Genomic DNA, 21,209 nt, shown 5'->3' with positions numbered 1-21,209 from the left:
TCCAGAAACACTCTGGGCCATAGCTTCTTCATCTAACTGGAGATGATCAAATATACCTCGTAAGATTATTTTGAAGAATAAGTTACATACATGTAAATTACTAGGCACTTAACGGGTGTTCATATACGCAGATATTTTAATATTTCATATAAATCTTAGTAATTGTGGGGGGTGTAGGCAGAGCAGTGTTGTCTGATAATGGTATGTTGTAAACAGTTGTGGGATAGGTAGTAAGTTATTTGCTACTAATATTAGAAAAGTTCCAAAGTTAACAAATGTTCTTCTTTATTTACTTATACAAGCAAACTTAAAATTATGAACTATATTTGTAATTTTTTTTCACTCTCATTTTGAAACACTTGTATGAATAACAGAGAAAGCTGGTAGTAAGAGGTTGGTACATGGGCTTGTGCTGTGCCCCAAAAAAGCAACTATTATGTGACTCGTGACTATGAGGGCTGGGCGGAGGAATAAGCGTGCAGAGAACTAAGTCAAGTACAGGAGGGGAACTCCTTTCTACTCAGATGGGAAAGAAAAAGGTAAGAATAAATGAGTCTATAACAAGGACCTATTGTATAGCACAGGGAACTATATTCAATACCTTGTAATGATTAATAATGGAAAATAATCTGAAAAGGAATACATATTTATATATATGTACATATAACTGAATTACCTTGCTGTATACCTGAAACACTGTGAATCAACTATACTTCAATAAAATAAAGACTGAACAATATGCTGATAAATATCAGAAGATCATTGGACTCTGTACCATCCTAACACATACCTAAAAATACCATAATTTTTGAAATACGAACCCTCAAGGTAAAAACTTGGTATAGTTTATTGTTCTATACTTTGGATCCAAAATTCTTATGAAACTTCCACAACGGATCCAAAATTTTGATGAAACCTCTAATGGCCGTGAGCTGGATTGAGTCTCAAGAACTGAACAGCATAAGCTACCCTGTACCTACACACCTGCAATATGGGTGTTTAGAAACCTAAATATTTATGTGGATAAAATTTCTTCCGTAATTTTTAATTAGTGTTAATGTTTCAAGATAAATTATTCTATTTTATCCTCAAAACAGTACTTGGTTGGGGGGCAAAGAGATGCAAAGAAAGAAGCAATCTAATGAAAGCACTTTTATTTCTTCCTATAGATTACTATTAGGTCTATGCCTTTCCAGGACAATTATATTGTATCTTCTATTTTTTTTAACAACAGTGAGCTCTTTATTTTCTGCCATAACAGAAGAGAAGCAGGGTTACAAACTGCTTATAACTATACATTGTCCAAAAACCTTTTCTGATTGACTTTGATACATAGGACAGTCCACTACAGTTAAAGAGTCCAAAATGGGTAGTAAGGGAAGCTGACCCACAATGCCCCGGGGAAGACAGAGAATTCCACAGAGGAAAATTCACATGCAGGTCCTTCAAGATATATTAAAGAGTAATATATTTACTTCTGTTGACAGGTTGGTTTAGGGTCAAGCTTAGTGGAGTAGGAACCAAGCCAGTCCCAACTCTGCCCATTTTAATGAGTCATGTTCTCTTCAAAGCTTAATTTCCTCTTCTGTTGAGGATGCTAAACTACTGCCTGCAGGTAAAATTCTGCCTGTGACTTTTTTTTTTTAATTGAAGTATAGTGTTGTGTTAGTTTCCAGTGTACAGAATAGTAATTCAATCATATATTACGTATATACATAGTCTTTTTCATACTCTTTTTCATTATAGGAAGTGAGTATTCTTCTTAGGGTAGTCTGGGATATTTACCAACAATCAGACATTCAAAAAGATAAAGAACACAGAGGAAAGGTATCCTGAAGGTGTGGGATGGGATATGCAAGAAAATACTCCAAAGAAAGTAAATTTAAATAGAGCAGTGGGTCTCAACTAAGGCAATTTTGTCCCCTCCCATCCTTGCACCTCACCCTGGGATCTATGGAGACATGTTTGTCACAACTGGCATTGGGGCTTCTACTGGCATCTAGTAGGTAAAGGCCAGGGATGCTGCTAAATCCCATAATGCATAGGACAACCCCTGCTAAAAACCAATTATCCAGCCCTAAATGTCAGTAATGCCGAATCTGAGAAACCATGAAACAGAATATGACACTTGGCATGTAATAGTTTTTGATTTCTAACCTCCGATCTTGAAAGCCCCCACCCCAAGCACCTTGTCAGGACCCAATTCAGTAATTTTCACCTGTGTGTGCGTGTGCATGTGCGTGTGCGTGTGTGTGTATGTTGGGAAGGAACAGGACCGTGGAGATGGTATAAAGAGGAGAAAGAAGGCTATAAGCTCCACCACATACACTCTAAGGGTTGGCAGTAAGAGTGTGTCATTAGGAAATAAAGTATTATTATTAATGTACATTACATATAACTGAGGTCATTTATTTGATCTCATGTTAGTGTTTTTGCTATTACTATTGTTCTATGACCACAAATTATCTACTTTGTAAATTGTCTTTATAACTTACAAATGTATATTTGGCTATAAGAGCAATTATCTATTACAAATTATCTACTGCTTCTCTCACCTTCATTAAACTCTCTTCTCTTTAGCTTTTGGTAATGCTTTCTCTCCTCATTCTCCTACTACTTCTCTGAATATTCCTTCTCAGTCTCCTTAACTTGCACCCTTTCATCTGTTCCTCTCCTTCTGATTAAGTGATGGTTTTCATCAGAATGTTTTTTTATTATTGAGCACAGTGTTTTGTATTACTCTTTTTTTTTTGTCTAAATATGTCTATCTCCATCCTCAACCTAAGCATATGCATGGACATGCAGACTTTTCTAAAAACTCTGTTTCCAAGATTCACACTGTTATACATGGAATATATATTTTATAAAACATGATTCTGCTGTGCTGCCTGAAAATGTTTCAGAGGAGGGCTAACTGAGACTAGGTCAATCAGAATCTGTCCTGGAAATTTTAGAACTGAAACTGAGCATTAAAGTGCTCCACAATCATTATATTCACATGTATCAACAAAATGGGGAGGTTTGAAAGCAGGATGGAGAGAGAGACGGAGAGAGGGAGAAAGGAAGAGAGAGAGAAAATATGCATAGAGACACAGAGAAGGAATACCTCACAGAGATAAGTAACCATGAGGGTGTTTGAGACACTAACCCACCATTATCTTTCCTGTCCAGGCTTATTCCCATGCAGTCCAGGCTTATTCCCATTCCTGAATCTTTTAAGAAAACACAATAAAAAATCTTTTTACATAATCTAATTTGAATCTGATTTATGTGTTGTGTAAAAGAAGCACTTTTAAGGTGCTCGGAAGTCCTTCTTCATATACACCTTTCCCCTAAGCAATCCATTCCACTCTGTTACTTTATCTTGAGAAACTACATTTCAAGCCAACTGCTGCCTGAACAGCTTTACATCATATTCATATTATCATTATATTCCATCTGCATCCTCAAAGTTCCTCTTCCTCCTATATCTTATCTTATGGCAATCCAATTGGCTCCTTCTCCTAAGTCAGAAGCAGGAGTGCCCTCAATTCCTTCCCTTTCCTTCTTTTTTTTTTAAAAAAGATAAGTAATATGTAATGCAATAACCGTTTAATCAAAAATGATGGAAAAAACCATGATGGAGAAAACTCCAAATTTCTAAATAAAGACAAGATCAGTAATAGTACTATGCAGAGCTGTCTTTTACTTTTGATCGTTGTCCCCTCTCATTGTTACCTTAGTGTTTTCCTGGGCTACTGAAATAGCCTCCTAACTGTTCTCCCTACCTAACACAAAGTCTTTCCATTTTTCCTTAACTAAGCCATCACTCATCTTTCTAATATGCAAATCTGATTATATCCCTTCCCTGCTTAAAACCTTTATAATGGTCTCCATTTCCATATATTCCTGAAGATGCTGTGTAAAGCATTTTATGATCAGGTCTCTGCCTATCTCCTGCCTCGCCTCCTATTCCTTCAACAATTTCCTGCTACCAGCAGTACTGAGCTTTACTCTTCCACCATACTGAACTTCCTTTGATTCTTTAAATGCATTATAACAGTTCATTCATCTCCGCTTTTATTTTTTTTAAACATGCCATATCTTTTGCCTGGCTTGGTCTTTATGATTTATCCCTAGTTTACTTATCAAGCATTTTATTTTCATCCTTCAAACCCAGCCCAGATTTACTTAATCTGGGAAGATAGATACTAATATTATTGCTCTTCAATCCTCTGTTCTAAATCTTTTGCTCTTCTTTTAGTGTTATACACTTTCTCCCTGGATTATCTCAACCACTCTCATAACTTCAATTATTGATGACTCCCCTAGTGGGGATATGATCCCTCATTCTGAACATCACACATATATATCAAGTGGCAAATTATATATAAAACAGACAGCTCAAGGTCAATATGTACAAAAATGAAATTTTATCCCCCCTTGAATTGCTTCTTATTCAAGATATTCTGTATTTTAGAAACTTGCACAACCATTTATTTAAGGGGAAAAAAAAAAACCTGGAAATCATCCTTGATCCTTCCTTCTCCCTCATGTTTGGTATCTTCCTCCAGCGTACTGGAGGAAGACACTCCAGCCATCATGTTGGCATTACCAGTGTTTACATCATTCCAATGCCATGGTCACCAATGCCGCTGCCAACAGTGTTGCTGGCATTTGCATAGTGATCACTGCCAATGCCCCAGCAGTGCTTGCTAACATCATCAGCACCAGGGCTACCAATGCCTCACACTCTTCATGTCCCATAACAATTATACAGCAATAGCTCTTCTAAGTGCTACATTTTACTTACGTTTCAGCCCCCTAGCCTGAGGAGTTGTGTGTGAGATAATGAGAGCTGGGCTATGTAATAATCTCAGGAACACAAACCATGTTCAGAATCATTCCTCCCTTCTGGGTTCAATATTTGCCAAAAATTCTTCAACCAGCCTTATCTATCTTGACCCTCTTTTCCCCTAGGATGAATTCTTATTTTTCTAGGAGGTTTTTTCATCTTCCATGTAAACATATCACTGGCTATTCTTAATCAGTCCTCCAAATTATGCCCGAACACGTGTGAATCTGACAGTAAATACAGTTTAGGCTTATGCAGTGCCATTGCCACTTAAGCATCTGTAGTCAATGAATAGTTGTTGAATAAATAAGGGAACAAATGTCTTTTATTCTTACGCTGTTTCTTTTTTCCAAAATACTTCTGATCACGTTTCTAACAGGTTTAGTTTTCTTTTTTATTGAGTTGTAAGGAACCATTCTTAAAGAACTAGGAGCATTTATATTACAATTGTCATTTCAAGTGCACACAAATCAAAAATATAGATAAATACTGTTATCCTATTAATATCTAGGAACATAGCTTAATTCATCAGTTGTATTTAATCAGATCAGTTATAACTAATTTGTTAAAAGAGAAAAGAAGTAAAAGACAATATACCCAGTCCTCTCCAGAGCCAAACTTTTGTACATTCAATGCCTAGCACCTTATCTGGCATATTTTATTTTAGGTCCTCAATATATATATTTGTGAAGTGTAGATTATCCTGCTGAAACTTAACTTCTTACAGAATCCCTTGGACAAGAAGGCATGTCTCCACCTTTTTCATAATAATGTTCACTTCATTATTTAAAGGAAAATCTGTTTATCTCTACTCACAGACTCAATTGTTCCAGTGCCCAAAAGTGTGCAATTTTCTCCAACATCAAGCAATTTTCCAATTCTCAGTAGACACTGACTGGGTGTCCTACAAATTAACTCAATTCTGACACTCCTCGAAGACAATGTCACAACCTACAGGTGAAGGGCTCAGTCCCACAACACTGCCCCCACTTCAGACACTAATTGCAAGTCCCAGTTGTTCTGATCAGGCAACTGTAAAATGGGGTTCCCGTAGCCTCCTCCTTGTGTCTGATAATTTGCTATACTGATTCACAGAACTCAGGGAAACATCTGACTTATGCTTACTAGTTTACTATAAAAGGATGCAACTCAGTAATGGCCAGATGGGAGGAACACATAAGGCACAGTATGGAGTAGGCATGTGCAGAGCTGCTGTGCCCTCTCTGGGCACGTAACCCTCCCAGCACCTACATATGTCCATCAACCTGGAAGGTTACCAAATCTGATTGTTCAAGAGTATTGATATAGAGTAATCTCCATTCCTACATTTCTTAGAGGTCAGTGAGTGCGACTGACAGTTCCAATCCTCTAATTAGTCTTTCCACTGACCAGTCCCATCCTGAGGCTATGTAGGACCCCAGCCCCAAGTCACCTCATTAGCATAAGCTCAGGTATGATCAAAGGGATGTGTTATGAATAATAGAAGATACTCCTATCACTCAGGAAATTCCAAGGGTTTTAGGAGCTCTGTGCCAGGAACCAGGGACAAAAAAATATATATTTTTCACTATCCCATAACCGTCATGTTCTTTTAATGGGTATGTTAAAAAATAATTTGATATCACATCAAATTATATAATATGATATGTGATAATTAAAGCTATATGATATGACAAATGAAGATCATCTATAAAATGCTAAAACCAGTATAATCTAACTTAAATGAGAAAGGGCAGTCATTTGAGTCAGAAATGCTGTAGACATTATTCCAAATAATGTGATGCACACAAAGTCTAAAATCTACTGATCAAAGGAATTTATAATAGCAAGACAGACTATATTCTAGATAAATGGGTACAAATGTAATTAAATTATACTGGAAAGAATATCTCATATTTAAATTATCACTGAATAAAATACAAAATGTAAGTGAGAGTCAGGAAAATTTTTGCTTGGTGGTATTGTTGCCTTGGTTTCTGCTTCTGCCCAATATCATGTTCCTTTCTCTTGAATCAAGATTTTTATTTTATGTACCAGCTAAAGCTTTTAATGACTTTAATAACTTTCTAGAGACATTAATCAGAATATCTAAATCAACTCGGTTAAAACTGCATGATGCTATCCAGATAAGATAAACAGATATTTATCCCTAAGTAAATAATAGATACAAGATAGTGAAAAGGAATGTTTCATCAATAACTACCACCTTTTATTTCAGAAAATTCTTTGGTGTAAAATGTAGAATTGTAGCTTTCATTTTCTGTGAAATAAAACTAAGTATTTCATGCAACCTTAACCAAACTTCATTCTGTAGAGTATTCTCTCTATTCATTGAAGCATCTTTGTCCTAGCTTCAGCTTTTGTATTTTGAAAAGCTTTAAAGATAAACAAGACTGCACTGTGTAGCACAGGGAAATATATACAGGATCTTGTGGTGGCTCACAGTGAAAGAGAATGTGACAATGAATGTATGTATGTTCATGTATAACTGAAAAATTGTGCTTTACACTAGAATTTGACACAACATTGTAAAATGACTATAACTCAATAAAAAATGTTAAAAAAAAAAGGTTTAAAAAATTTTTCTTCTTCCTTGTTGGAATAGGGAAGACATACCCAATTTAGAATATGGATTACACATCCAAAAAAGGAATCAGCCCAGCTAAGCAACTCTTTTTCTTCTTTGTTGGAGATCCGTGTAGGTTCTAATGAGCTCAGTCTCCTGGGGAGCATTTTAATGGTTTTTACCGCCTCCCCTGAAAGACTATGTTTATGCTAAGTTCTGATACAGTATACAGGACTTGTATGGTAATTAGCATTCAAATGGACCACTGATTTCCCTTTCATTGAGTGGGTTGTCTATTTCCAGGCTCAGAAATGGAATCCAATGAATTAGAGCTTATAATAATCAAGACATTCTAACAATTCAAATCCTAAATCAAACATCCAACATAGAGGGTGCAAAAGAGAAGCATCACCCCTGTCTCAGACTGGTCAAACCACCAAAAGGGAATAAAATCATGAAGAGGGCAAACTCTTTCATGGCTAATGGTCTATGAGCAAATGTGAGTGTGAGTAGCCAGAAAAATAAAATGCTATGTATAATGTCAAAGTGAAATTGAAAGATGGAATATGTTGAGTTTTAGGTTTCAAGCTTTTCCATGTCTTTAATCACAGTCTATATTGTTTTCAATGTAGTCACTGATAAAATTCAAGCAAGAGAAAAATGAAGTAAAAATTCAATGTACTTGCTTGATAAATATTTTAGGTATTCACCTAATGACCTTAATGAGGAGCTGGCAATTATTCCAGACCAACACTGAGAATCACAATCATCTTACAATTCCCTTAAATCATGTTATAGTATATGAAAACATTTAACACTGTATATGTTAATATTTTGGGACAGAGATCCCCTACAAAATCTAACAATATCCTTGTATTTTCTCAGTGCATCCTTAGTGAAATGCACATCCATTCATACAATTGCTTTATGTTTTTAATCATTAAATTATAAAGGTAAAACAAATAAAAGTGGAATGACTTTGCACCTCAAGTCTTTAATGAATATTAGTTATTTAATTCATATACATATTATTGGTCTAATTGTGGTTTGCCTTTTTTTTCCAAGTCTATGTCTGTACTGAACGGTTAAAAATTAATGAAATGAAAGCAACAAAGAGCTTGAATAAAAATATAAATTTAAAAGTTGATTTTATAAAATACATCTCTCAGTTACAAAATAATAAAAAGATAATAGCTCAGTGAGCAATAACCTACCAGACTTGTAAAAGATCAAAATAGTCATTATTATTCACATCTACAAATGAATGGGAAAGCAGAAGAAATTAAACTCACAGTATTTTATTTAAAGGAATACTTTTGCTACACTTATGTTCTACACAAATAGCATGAATATATTTTTAGCACAATTAACCAAATACCCCTGAGCCTACTTTCCTTTTCATGGCTTTAGGCTGGTTAATGTGAAATTTAATTTGTGCTAATCTTCTCAAGGTTAGCAAAGTGTGAAATACACTGTACATTGGATTTACCCAACTTACAGTAGCCTTGAATTTGTGTAAAATTTTAGAAAATAATGTCTTAGAATTGTCTAATCAAAAAAAAAAAAAGAAAGAAAGAAAGAAAGAAATAACCTTGAGGCTTCATTATCAGGGCTGAAAACTATGCTAAAATTATAAAGGAGATGAAATGTCCAGGGTAGACCAACAGAGACTGCATATAAGAAGCTCTTAAAATGAATTTAAGTATTACAGAAGAACTCTATTTAAAGCCACAGATACAAATTATTTCTTTTAAAGCTGAAACGGAAGAGTTGTGGAAAAGTCACCTGAATATTGCCCTTAACAATAAAAATCTGTCTGGTCCCAGAAACTAGCTCACCATGTAATTGTCTAGGATCAGAGAAACCAAAATTTGGAGTTTCTCCTCTGTATAAGAATGAACTGTCCTAACTCTCTCCAACCTATAAAATATGGACCTTATATTTAGGAGACTCACTGAAACTATTTAGGTGGCCAATCTAGTTACATACCTGATTCATCTAAAAAGCATTAGTGGCACATATAAACAACTTTTAAATGCACAGTAGGTGGTAAGAAAAATGGGTGTGGTATTGGATTTGTATTCTAAATGCACAAGGCTATTACACTGAAAGAAAATTCTATAAAACACTTAATGGATTAAACTTGAAAAGGAGTAATGATGTGAAAAAATATATAGGAGAAGAAGCAAATTGCATGCAATAAGGCAGAAAATAAAATTCAGTGAGATTTAGGTTTGTACAAACACAGTTATCTCAAACAAGCCGCTTAGTTTGCATTCTTTTCTGGGAACTCATAACAGAGCTATGGAAACACAGTAAGGGCTGAGTAACTTGATCGTACAAAATTAAGATATGTGTGTGCGCATGTGTATCTGTTTAGCTACATGATATTGAAAGCCATATTTTAACAATATACCAACATTTAAAAGAAATGCAAGGCAAATAAAGTAGAAAATCATTTCAAATAAATCACAGTAGCCTTATTGTTCTATGATGAGCTCAATATGTTCAGTTAAAATATACAAAATTCTTTGACACTTAAAGTGCTATGCAAATTTAAGGTAATGGCACATGGTAAAGGCGCAAAAAATTAATGTATTGTGAAAATAATTTTATTCTTTTATGTGACTGTGAATACACATTTGTAAAAGAAATAAATGTGTTATTCTTCCTGCATGAAGATGATGGTATGAAATAACTTTTACTATAATGGGTACTTTGACTTATTTATTATGGAAGCTAGTGAACCTGGATATAAAAAGATGGATGGGAGAAAATTTCTTAGTTATAACAAGGATGGCTTTATTTATAAGAGGAGGACTTGGGGGGAAAAAAGAAAAACTCATAGGTTAATTTAAATAAAACCACTTTAATTCCTGATTTAAAAAGAGCCTCAAATTTCAGGTTTATCTTGTGATAGATGCAAAAATTTTTCCAAAATTTGTAGCACTGCAATCTACCTTGTCCAGAGAAGATAGTGAAAAACATACCACATTGGTACCTTTAAAACTAGACTAGGAAACTAAATAATCTACATTAGAGAACTTTTTAGACCAAGTGGCCGGTTGGAATAATTTTCTCTCTTGATCATAACTGGAAAAAACAACGTATTATATTGAGATATTCAACACTTAGCGATGGGTGTTCTTTTATTGTCTTTATAATTATTCATATGTTATAAAACGGTTGACAACGTATATGTGACTGTGTAGTAATCATGTAATTGTCTAGCTTAATGAGTTATTTAGATTCTCATATCACTAACTACATAGCACTTTAGTGATCTTTCTCTGCAAGACAGTAACATATATACAGTGAATCTCTTCAGGTATGACTCCAAGTTAAAAAAATTAACTTCTCTTTACCTACTTAAATTCTACTTATCCTCCAAAGATCAGCATTGGGTTTCATCTCCTTTATGAGGCATTTTCCATATTTTCTAGCCAACATTAATTATATTATTTCTGATCATCTAGATTGCTTTTATTTAAAAGTTACAATACTTATTGATTTATTAGAAATACTAGGAGAAAGTCTAGGTTCTAGATTTGTAATCTAGTGGTAAAAGAAATTTGCTCAAATAAGACTGGCAAACCAGAAATTTTAAAAGAAAAAGACAGACATTTGATGGTATAAAATTTGACAAAGGAGATCATAAAGTCAATAGACAAAAATATTTAGGGAAAATTTTTACAACGCAAGGACTTAAGACTCATACCTATAAAATATAAAGATCTTAGTAGTCCATTAAAGACTAAATTCAAGTGTTAAAAATGTATAAAAAAGATACTCAAGCTTATTACAGTTAAAAATAGACAAATTAAGTAACAATGAGACAAAGTAGGATGGCTGTATCACTCTGTGCCCCAACTTGGCAAATTTTTCCTTCATAGCACTTAACATCATCAGACTTATATTTACTTGTTTACCTGTTAACTATTTTTGTTTCCCTCCTAGAATATAAGCTCCATGAGAACACAACTTGCATCTGTTGTTCGCTGCTTTGATGTAATACCTAGAGCAGTGTGTGATGTGTAGGAGGAAGAGAAGAAGTCTGAACATAAAGATATTACCTTACTCTCCTCAACTGGTAGACTTAAAAAAGAACAATTATATCTATTGCTGACTAGAATTCTTCACATTGCTAGAAAAAGGTGAATTATTAGTCATTTTGGAAAGCAATTTCATAACAACTACTAAAATTAGATACCACAATTTCTGAGTTTTATCCTAGAAAAAGGAAAATACGTAAAATATGTCTACCAGGACAGAGTTTAATGCAGCACTGTTGATAAATACAAAGCAGAAAGAAAAAAAAAGATGAATGCTCATCAATAGGGAAACCATGGAGTAAATTTCTGTACATCACTTTTATGGAACTTTAAGTAAACAAGCAAATTAAAAAAAAAAAAAAGAGTTGAAGCTTCCCTAGTTGAAATAAACGGATTTCCAGTAAAGCTGAGTGGGAAAAAAGGGCAGAAAAGCATGCCTGTATTATTCCTTTTGAAAATAATAATGACCTCCAAAACTTGGTATGTACCTATACATGTGTGTTATGAATATATAAGCGTGGGTTAAATGCAACATCAAATATAACGGGGTCTGTTAACATGATTATGTGTGAGGATCATGATGTGAGGAAAGAAGGTAGGAGTGAGGAAGGGAGTGACAGGCAAAACAGGAAAAAGTTTTTGAAGAAAATACTAACAAAATCAGCATCTGATACATTATTATTAAGTTAATTATTTATATCAAATTATATATAAATATATATAAATATAAAATATCTGAATGAAAAATAATCTCACAGTAGGCAAATGATCAGTATACTGCATTTAGAAGGAAAAAAAGAATAGTGTCAGAGAAGTCCAGGGAAACAAACACACTCAGGCAAGAGAAACACAAAAGCAAAAATAAACAAATGGGACCAAATTAAACTTACAAGCTTTTGCATAGCAAAGGAAACCATAAGCAAAACAAAAAGACAACTTACTGAATGGGAGAAAATATTTGCAAATGATGTGACTGACAAAGGCTTAATTTCCAGAATATATAAACAGCTCATATAACTTAATAACAAAACAGCAAACAACCCAATCCAAAAATGGGCAAAAGACCTAAATAAGAAAATTTCCAGTGAAAACATGCAAATGGCCAATAGGCACATGAAAAGATGCTCAACATCGCTAATTATCAGAGAAATGCAAATCAAAACTACATTGAGATATCACCTCACACTAGTCAGAATGGCCATCATTCAAAAAGCCACAAGCAATAAATGTTGGAGAGGGTGTGGAGAAAAGGGAATCCTACACTGGTGGGGATATAGTTTGGTGCAGCCATTATGGAAAACAGGATGGAGATGCCTCAAAAAACTAAAAATACATTCACCATATGATCCAGCAATCCCACTTCTGGGCAAATATCTGGAGGGAACTCTAATTTGAAAAGATACAACTATACCAATGTTCATAGCAGCACCATATACAATAGCCAAGACATGGAAGCAATCTAAATGTCCACTGACAGATGACTGGATAAAGAAGTTGTGGTATATCTATACAATGGAATACTACTCAGTGATAAAAAAAGAATAAAAGAATGCCATTTGCAGCAACATGGAGACCTGGAGATCATCATTCTAAGTGAAGTAACCCAGAGAGAAAGAAAAAAATAAATACCATATAATATCACTAATATGTAGAGTATAAAAAAAAGTCACTGAACTCATCTACAAAACAGAAACAGACTCACAGACATAGTAAAGAATCTTATGGTTAGCAGAGAAAGGGTGTGGGAAGGGATAAATCTGGAGGTTTAAAACTCACAACTGTTAACCACTATACATAAAAATAGATAAAAACAAATTTCTTCTGTATAGCACAGGGAACTATATTCAATATCTTGTAATAACCTTTAATGAAAAAGAATATGAAAATGAATATATGTATGCATATGTATGAGTGGGACATTAGGCTGTACATCAGAAACTGACACATTATTACTGACTATAGTTTCAATAAAAATTAAAAAAAATAACTCCACTATAGTCTATTACCTTTCAACAACCCAGCTTCACATGCAAGCTGTAATTCCATCTTTAATTTTCTTTACTACCAATATTTTCCAAATGGTATTCTAAAAACGGTGTTTCCATCTCCTCTTTCCAGCAAACTCCTTTCCAATCTGAGAATTCTACCAGTTCTGTTGCCTCAAAGGCACTCATCCTACTAAACTCTGCTTCCTCCATGCAGTGAAACCTCTCCCTGGCATGAATTCTGACATGGCCCCTTGTGCTGCCTCTTCCTTTCAGTCCACTTATTTTTAACTGCATTTTCTAGTTTTTCTTTCTCTGACCATCTTACCTAGAGTTGCATATGATCAAAAGACAACATCTATTTATAAAAGTAAAAGAAAAAGAAAATGGTAATTATGTGAGGTGGTTATGTTAATTAGCTTTATTGTGGTGATCATTTCATAATGTATACATCTATCAAAACATCAGGTTGTACACCACAAATATGTACATTTTTTATTTGTCAATTACACCTCAACAAAGCTGAAGAAAAAAACAAAGTCTACAGGTAATAGCTCCAAAGTCCAAGAAAAGAGATATAGCTAACTGGAAATTGGAAACCTAATGAAACAATAATAATGATATATTTCAAATTACAAGACCAGAAAAAAAAGTTTTTGGGGAAATTAGTATCATCTCTTTGCTTACAGAAAAGAACAGTGAAGATATTTTTCACTAAAAGTCTCAACAAAAAGCTTAAAACCAGCTTGGAAACTTGCCTAGAGAACAGTTTTGCTGGCACCTTTATTTAGAAAAAGAATTTTGAAAAACAGTATTTTTTCATAGATCAGTAGAAGCAAAAGAGATAGTTTGAATGACTTTGGAATAGAAGTGAATAAAGTAAAAAAGAAGAAAATTAAAGAAAACTTTATGAAGACAACAGTAAGAATTAGCAAGATTGAGGCAAGGAAGAAACCAAACTCTTCAACTTTATTGTGTACCTAGAATATTATTAACTTTGTGTTGTTTGTACTGTAAGGCACTGTTGTGATTTAGCATTTGATTTGTGCGAAAAAAAAAAAAAACCAACGAGAAAACAAATCCAAGTAAGCAATGTTTACCTTTGATATGCTCTCAAAAATTTTAGTATAATTAGCCTCTAACACAGTATTTTAATGCCCAAACTCAATACAGAAGTTGGGCTTTACTTTATTCTTAGCCCCAAACTACCTCCTCTTTCTAGACTCACCTCACTCCTCAACTTAACATCTATTATTTATCTACAACTTCAGAGAGTATTTTATTAAAATGGCAGGATGAAAGCTAATGTTTTCATGGTAAATTAAGGGGTTTGTTCTAAAATTACTCTCAAAGGGTTTGTTTTGAATTTTTAGAATTAAATATTTCACAATATTTGGAATTAAAAATGAACCCCAAAATGGAATAGTATTCACATTGAACATAGCTGTACCAAATTATTTGCTTTATTGGCCAATACGTTTGCATCTCTCTGGAGAAAGAACCAAATTATAACATTTCTTTAGTAACAGAAATTCTGGTGCAGAAGTGGGTATGGACAGACACGACTGGTGCATGGCCAAGTATGGAAGCAGATGGTCTAAGAATAGTACCCTCTTCCCACACCAGGTGTTTGACTGACTTCATGATGTTCCCTAGAAATTTAAATTTCCTCTTTATATAACTCCCCAAAAGATAACTTGATCTTCCAACCTTTCTTTAAATCTCTCCACGTTCTGTACCTCTCCCTCCCTTTCTGAAGGTAACAGCTGCTACTCTGAACAAGTTAAGTCATATACTTAATGAAGACCAGAAGTCATTAAATTTTTTTTTTTTCTGAGCAAGGCAGAATGCAGATCTTTAACACTAGTAAATACAGGCAATACAGACCAGCAACCTGGCCCTTCTCTTCTCTCTGGTAAAATACACTCCTTATAGCAAAGTGCTTTAACTTCATATGATATCTGGGTTGAGTCTGCGTGAACCCCAGTTCCCTGGGATAGGATGTTAAACACGACACAGCTGGAACAGACACCATTCTCAAACCACAATCGGATTTTGAAGAAGCCATTACGTATAAGTAAAGTCTTTCATATGAAAAAAAAATCTTTATGTATCAAAATTCTACACTAAAATCTGAAAGAAAAAAAAAGTGATTCTGAGGAAATTGTATGTGCGTTACTTTCTTCAATCTTCAACTCAAAGCATATAGTTAGTCCTTTCAGTTTACGAGGTTCAAGTCAATATTCTCTCCTAAATTCAGTATTCCTAGTTGAGATTACATAAATTGATTTGCACTATTTTTTTTACTGTTTAAAATGTGGCATTAACCCAGGTAGGCATAGTTGTTTGAATATACAAACACCGTTTTTTGAAGGAAAGGCTCTACCACTTCTGTGAAGAAGATGAATGTACTAGGTGCAATTATGAACTTGAGTTAAATCTTCCCTCATTATTCATTCCCAAGAGGACTAGAGATCATTACTTTTTTTCGCCTTCATGAGTTCTCTTAGGAAAAGGAGGCTGATTAATTCATTTTGATTTTTGAGATTTTCTTCTCAAAACAGTTCAATAACAAGGAATAGGCATATTTCTTTTTCTGTTTCAACTTTGGGAATTTTTGGTCATTAAAACTATTTTTAGCTGAAGTTTAGAAGTATTGCACATATGGATTTCCTTTTGAAACATGGCTTTGAATGAAGTGAGGGTCATATAACCCATTTACAGCATTACTTTATGCTCTCTCTTCTGTTCCAAGACTTCCAAAGAATTAATTAAAAGTTGATAGGATTGCCCCTAAAACCAATTATCCCTATGGTCTGAAATGCTGAGTACACATTATTGAGTTTTCAAATAAATTGAAAAAAATTTTAGTCAAGCTACAGCATTATCTTAATTTATAAACATTAATACAAGAAAATATCTGATTTGTTTTAAATGATTACCTCACACTGTATTATCAGTCTTCTCTTTCTGCCTGTTTAGAAGCCTACCAGAATACATTCCCAATCTATAATAACAGTGCACAATCATGCATAATTCCTCTGATACTGAATAGTGTTCTAGCTGAGATGTTTCTGAAATTTAGAGACAGCATTTCACCAGATTTACACCGTGCTTCAATTTCTCAGTTGAGGAACCCCTCTAACCTGTTTTCTTTTCAATCTTGTGTTACAGAGGACTGATGGCTTCAGGGACTTTTGACCCTTAACCTTTAAATCCCTTTTCTTGTCATCATAACATGACTGTCCCATTTTCCATATACACATTTAATTTTTCTTCCTCCACATATATGCACACACACACACACACACAATATGCGATTAATGAAAGTTACAGGCAGCAATTGAAATCACTTGCACTGCAGGAGATTTTTTTTTTCATGATATCCTCCCCCTTCCAAAAAAAAGAAAGAAAAAAAAAGAAAGTAAATGCCTTGAAAAACAGTAGCGAGTATTCTGGTGTCCTTATCATTGCAAGAAACTGTGCTAAGAGCCTAATAGTAATGCTTTCATTGAAAGATGAAGAGTTAAAGCTCAGAGATGTTGAATCATTTACTCTATGCGGGAGAGTGAGTTTTCAGGCCAGGATTTGAATCTAGAAAGTTTGACTCCAAAATCTCTCACCATGCTGCCATTGCCTTAGAGCAAACACACTTTGTGCCTGACAGAGCTAGAGGAAAAAGTTTAAAAGAATGTCATGATACACTGCCATTAAGACCTCCAGTTTGAACAACAGGAGGTCATCAAACTCAGTTTCTACAATAATTTGAAAATAGTTTGGCTCTATAAATATTGCTAAATCAGTGAATAACTGATGGAAGAAATGAGATCTGTACAGGTGATTCTTATTTCAGGAAAAGATTCAATTCTTAATGCTCAGTATTAACTCTATTACTTGAACTTTAAACCTATTTTTATATAGAGGCTTTATATGCAGGGGTTGGAGTATGGCTTTGATAACATGGAGAGATTGTTCTAGACTTGTTACTTAAACATTGACTTAAACAACATTGAAAGACTGTTCTCCAGTGACATTAATATATCCATGAATATTAAGATTTATTAATATCTTAACAATTGAATTTTAAGAAATGGTCCATGTTCCTCCATGATCTTATATTACAATTCTCTGCATAATCGCACATACCCCTAGTGATGCGCTCATTTCATACTTGAGAATCAACATGATAGGCAATGGGCAGCCAAAGTAGCAAGTACATAACCTGATGAAAGTTCAGTGAGAAATGTCCCCTCTACTTTCACTCTTTATGTTATAATATGTGTTAGCATGTGTAATTGCTTAAATATGATTTACTTGATTAATTCTTATTTTTCTTTTTAATTTTTTCTGTAGTTCATAGGAATGGTGTTGGAAGACTTTCTATTTTCGTAAACCTTTCCAATAATTGTGAAAACAAGAATAAAATTGCCCCAATATTTCACAATACAGCCCCACAATTTCAATAAATTTTTGTAATATTGACAACACAATGGTTGACTTCCATTAATATTTTTGTCTCCTCCAGAATGGGCTGGGGGAGGAATATTGCCTAGCTTTCTATTTTGTCACATCCTAAAATTTCTCCATGTATAACTCCAATTTTAAACATAGTGGGATCTTCTGAATTATTTAGTTGTATCTGGTATGTTTAGCATTTTCCTCTGTGGGAAATGAGCCACCTGAGAATTGCATCAGTGTGCTATTTCTGCTCACTAATGAAAATGTCAAAGATCAGGCTTAAAAATGTTAAATAAAACTGAGCCAATCAGTCCCCTACTGTTGTTCATTTTGAGGCCAACTTTATTCAAAGACTGGTTTACTCCCTGTTGCTACTTCTTAGTCTAAGCCTGTAATTGTCAGTAAACATTATCAAACAGGTTTTTGGATTGTCACTGTGAAATAGATGCTCTCGACTGTGATCAAAACTAACCATTCAAAAGCAGGATTAAGTCAAATATCATTAATTCAGACTACCAACCAGAGGAGTACTGAAAATCACCCAACACCAACACCCAAGCTGCCCTCTTAAACTTGCTAAAATGTTCTCAAGGATTGATTCTATTTTATATTTCTGTGAAAACCATCAGGAAAATTACAAAAATTTGAAAAATAAATTTCCAACTCATAAAGAACAAGAAATATTCCTTTTAAAAACTTGGTTAATTCAGGAAATCACATCAGTAGAGATAATCACTTTTAACATATATTTTCTTCCAAAACATATTTATAAATTTGATATTGTTATTATATAAAATTGTCCATTTATATCCTGATTTTTTTCACCTAACATAGATACTTATGAAATTTCTTACATCCTTCAAAATGTGTAATCTGTAATATCTATATAATTCAAGGTGTCCACAATACTGAGAAACAGAGAATAAACTTAAACAAAATGTAAATTACATATTTAAATAATGCTCAACATGTTTTCAAGTGATGTGCCTTTAAATTTACAGCAATGGGTTCAATATTTAATCTGAAAACAGTACAATAAATATAAAAAAGGCTGTCAAAAGTGCCCAGAAATACAGAGGGAAGAAAAAGGTGTATTTATTGCACTTTTATCAGATTAACAAGTACATCCTGTGCTTTAAATTTAGAGAGGCTTCATCTGAAAAGTGTCTGGTGGCTACAGAAGAATTACTAGAGTATATTATTTAAAGATCTAGCCAAGAAATATTTAAAAATAAGTTTATCTTACATTTCCCAGAAGTAGCTTCTTTAGTTAAAATTATACATCTGCATTTGAATGTCAGTTTTTGGTATCTCTTTTTAGTGATAAAACACATGATCTGCCATTCTATTTTTACAGGGAAAAGCAAAGATTGACAAACTTCCATTACACCAATACTGGCTCTCACACTTTTCTCTGAAATCTCCGTCTGGGAATCAGCTCTCCCAAAATGTAAAGTCACATATAAACCACATTCTTGGAGCTCCCATGGATCCTAGCATATAGAATATTTTAGCTGTCATTTTTTTTTTTTAGCCTCTTCTTAATACTCTTAACTGTAGAAAAGGCAGGCAGGTACAATGACAAGTAAAAAATTTACCATCAGATCATCAAACAAACACTGAAGTCAGAGGGAGCATAGAAGAGTTGTTTATTTTGGTTTTTTAGTCACTCATTAGATCATAACAAGGCATCTACTTTCACTAGCATAGCAAGAGTCCCACATTTGCTTTTATATAAAGACCCTCTTCTGTTACTTGGTTAAACACAGACCAGGGCCCCAGAATGGTGTTAAACACCTCACCACAAGAATGAGAAATTGCGAGGGGGAACCCCCACCATGCTAAATTTCATTCAAAAAATGATGCTAGCCATGTATCAGCCTCTCTGCCCAGTCATGAGGATATGAAGTTAATTAACACACAGTCTGCCCTCAAAACAATTCACAGTCTGATGTGGAATATAAGTAAGTAGGTCTTTGATTACAGAGCATCGTGATAACAAATGAACAAGTAACAGAGTGGATGAGCCTAAATCAGACTGTGAGCTTAAAAACAAATTCCCAGAAATGTCACTTTGAAAGCAGTTAGTAATCAGAAAGAAAATCCGTATGTATCCTGTGTACATATGTGTATATGTTTGTGTGTGTGTGTGTGTGTGTGTGTGTGTGTGTGTGTGTGGTTTGTATTGCACAAGGATAAATGACACAGAACATACCAGTCAGAGTAGAGGTGAATTAAGACAACCCAAAGGGCTCACTCTAAGTAAATGAAATGTGAGGAGAGGAGCAGAAGAGAAAGCAGTTAAACAGACATCAGAAGGAAAAAGAACTTAAAACCCTTGGTTAGGATATTTATCTTTGCCCTGAAAGCTCTAGGGGAAAATGTAGCAATTTTTAATGAAGGAGCATCATATGATCAAATTTACACTTTAGCTGCATTATGGAAGATGAAACAGACAAGGGGAGCTCCAATGGAGGTTGAGGACCATTCAGGAGAATTGCATTCTACTCAGATTGCAAGGGTGGCAGTTGAGAACAAGGCTGGTTAAAAGAGGGATTTAGATGCGGATTCTTCAGTCCTTGGTGAATGAGTTAGTCTGGTGGGGACAGTGAAAGAAAGAGGGTCCATAATGATTGCATGTGGCTAGCTTGGACTCTCTGGGAAGTTAAAATAGAGGATACAGGAGGGACTATAGGTTTGAGGGGAAATATGACTTGGACATAATACTAAGTTTGAATTACTTACAAAACCTCCACATGGAGATGTTCTTCAGACAAATCTATGAGTATGCAGCACTGATCTGAGATCCATAAGAGTGTTAACAGTGGTTAAAGACATAAGAGGGTATCTGATAAGGGCTTAATATCAAAAATATATAAAGAACACAAACAGGTCTATAATACACACACAAAAAACAAACAACCCAACTATGGGCAGAGGATCTGAATAGATATTTTTCCAAAGAAGACATACAGGTGGCCAACAGGCATATGAAAAGATGCTCACTAATCATCAGGGAAATGCAAATCAAAACCACAATGAGATATCACCTCACACCTGTTAGAATGGCTATTATCAAAAGGATAAGAAATAAAAAGTGTTGGTGAGGATACAGAGAAATAGGAACTCTCCTGCAGTATTTCTAGGAATGTAAATTGGTGCAGCCACTATGGAAAACAGTATAGTGATTCCTCAAAAAATTAAAAATAGAACTACCATATGATCTAGCAATTCCAATTCTGGGTATTTATCCAAAGAAAACAAAAACACCAATTCAAAAAGGTATGTGAACCCCTATGTTCACTGCAGCATGA

The sequence above is a fragment of the Vicugna pacos genome, chromosome 1 (genome assembly GCF_048564905.1).
Source record: "Vicugna pacos chromosome 1, VicPac4, whole genome shotgun sequence".
NCBI lineage: Eukaryota > Metazoa > Chordata > Mammalia > Artiodactyla > Camelidae > Vicugna > Vicugna pacos.
Note: the sequence above shows the minus strand (reverse complement) of the source record.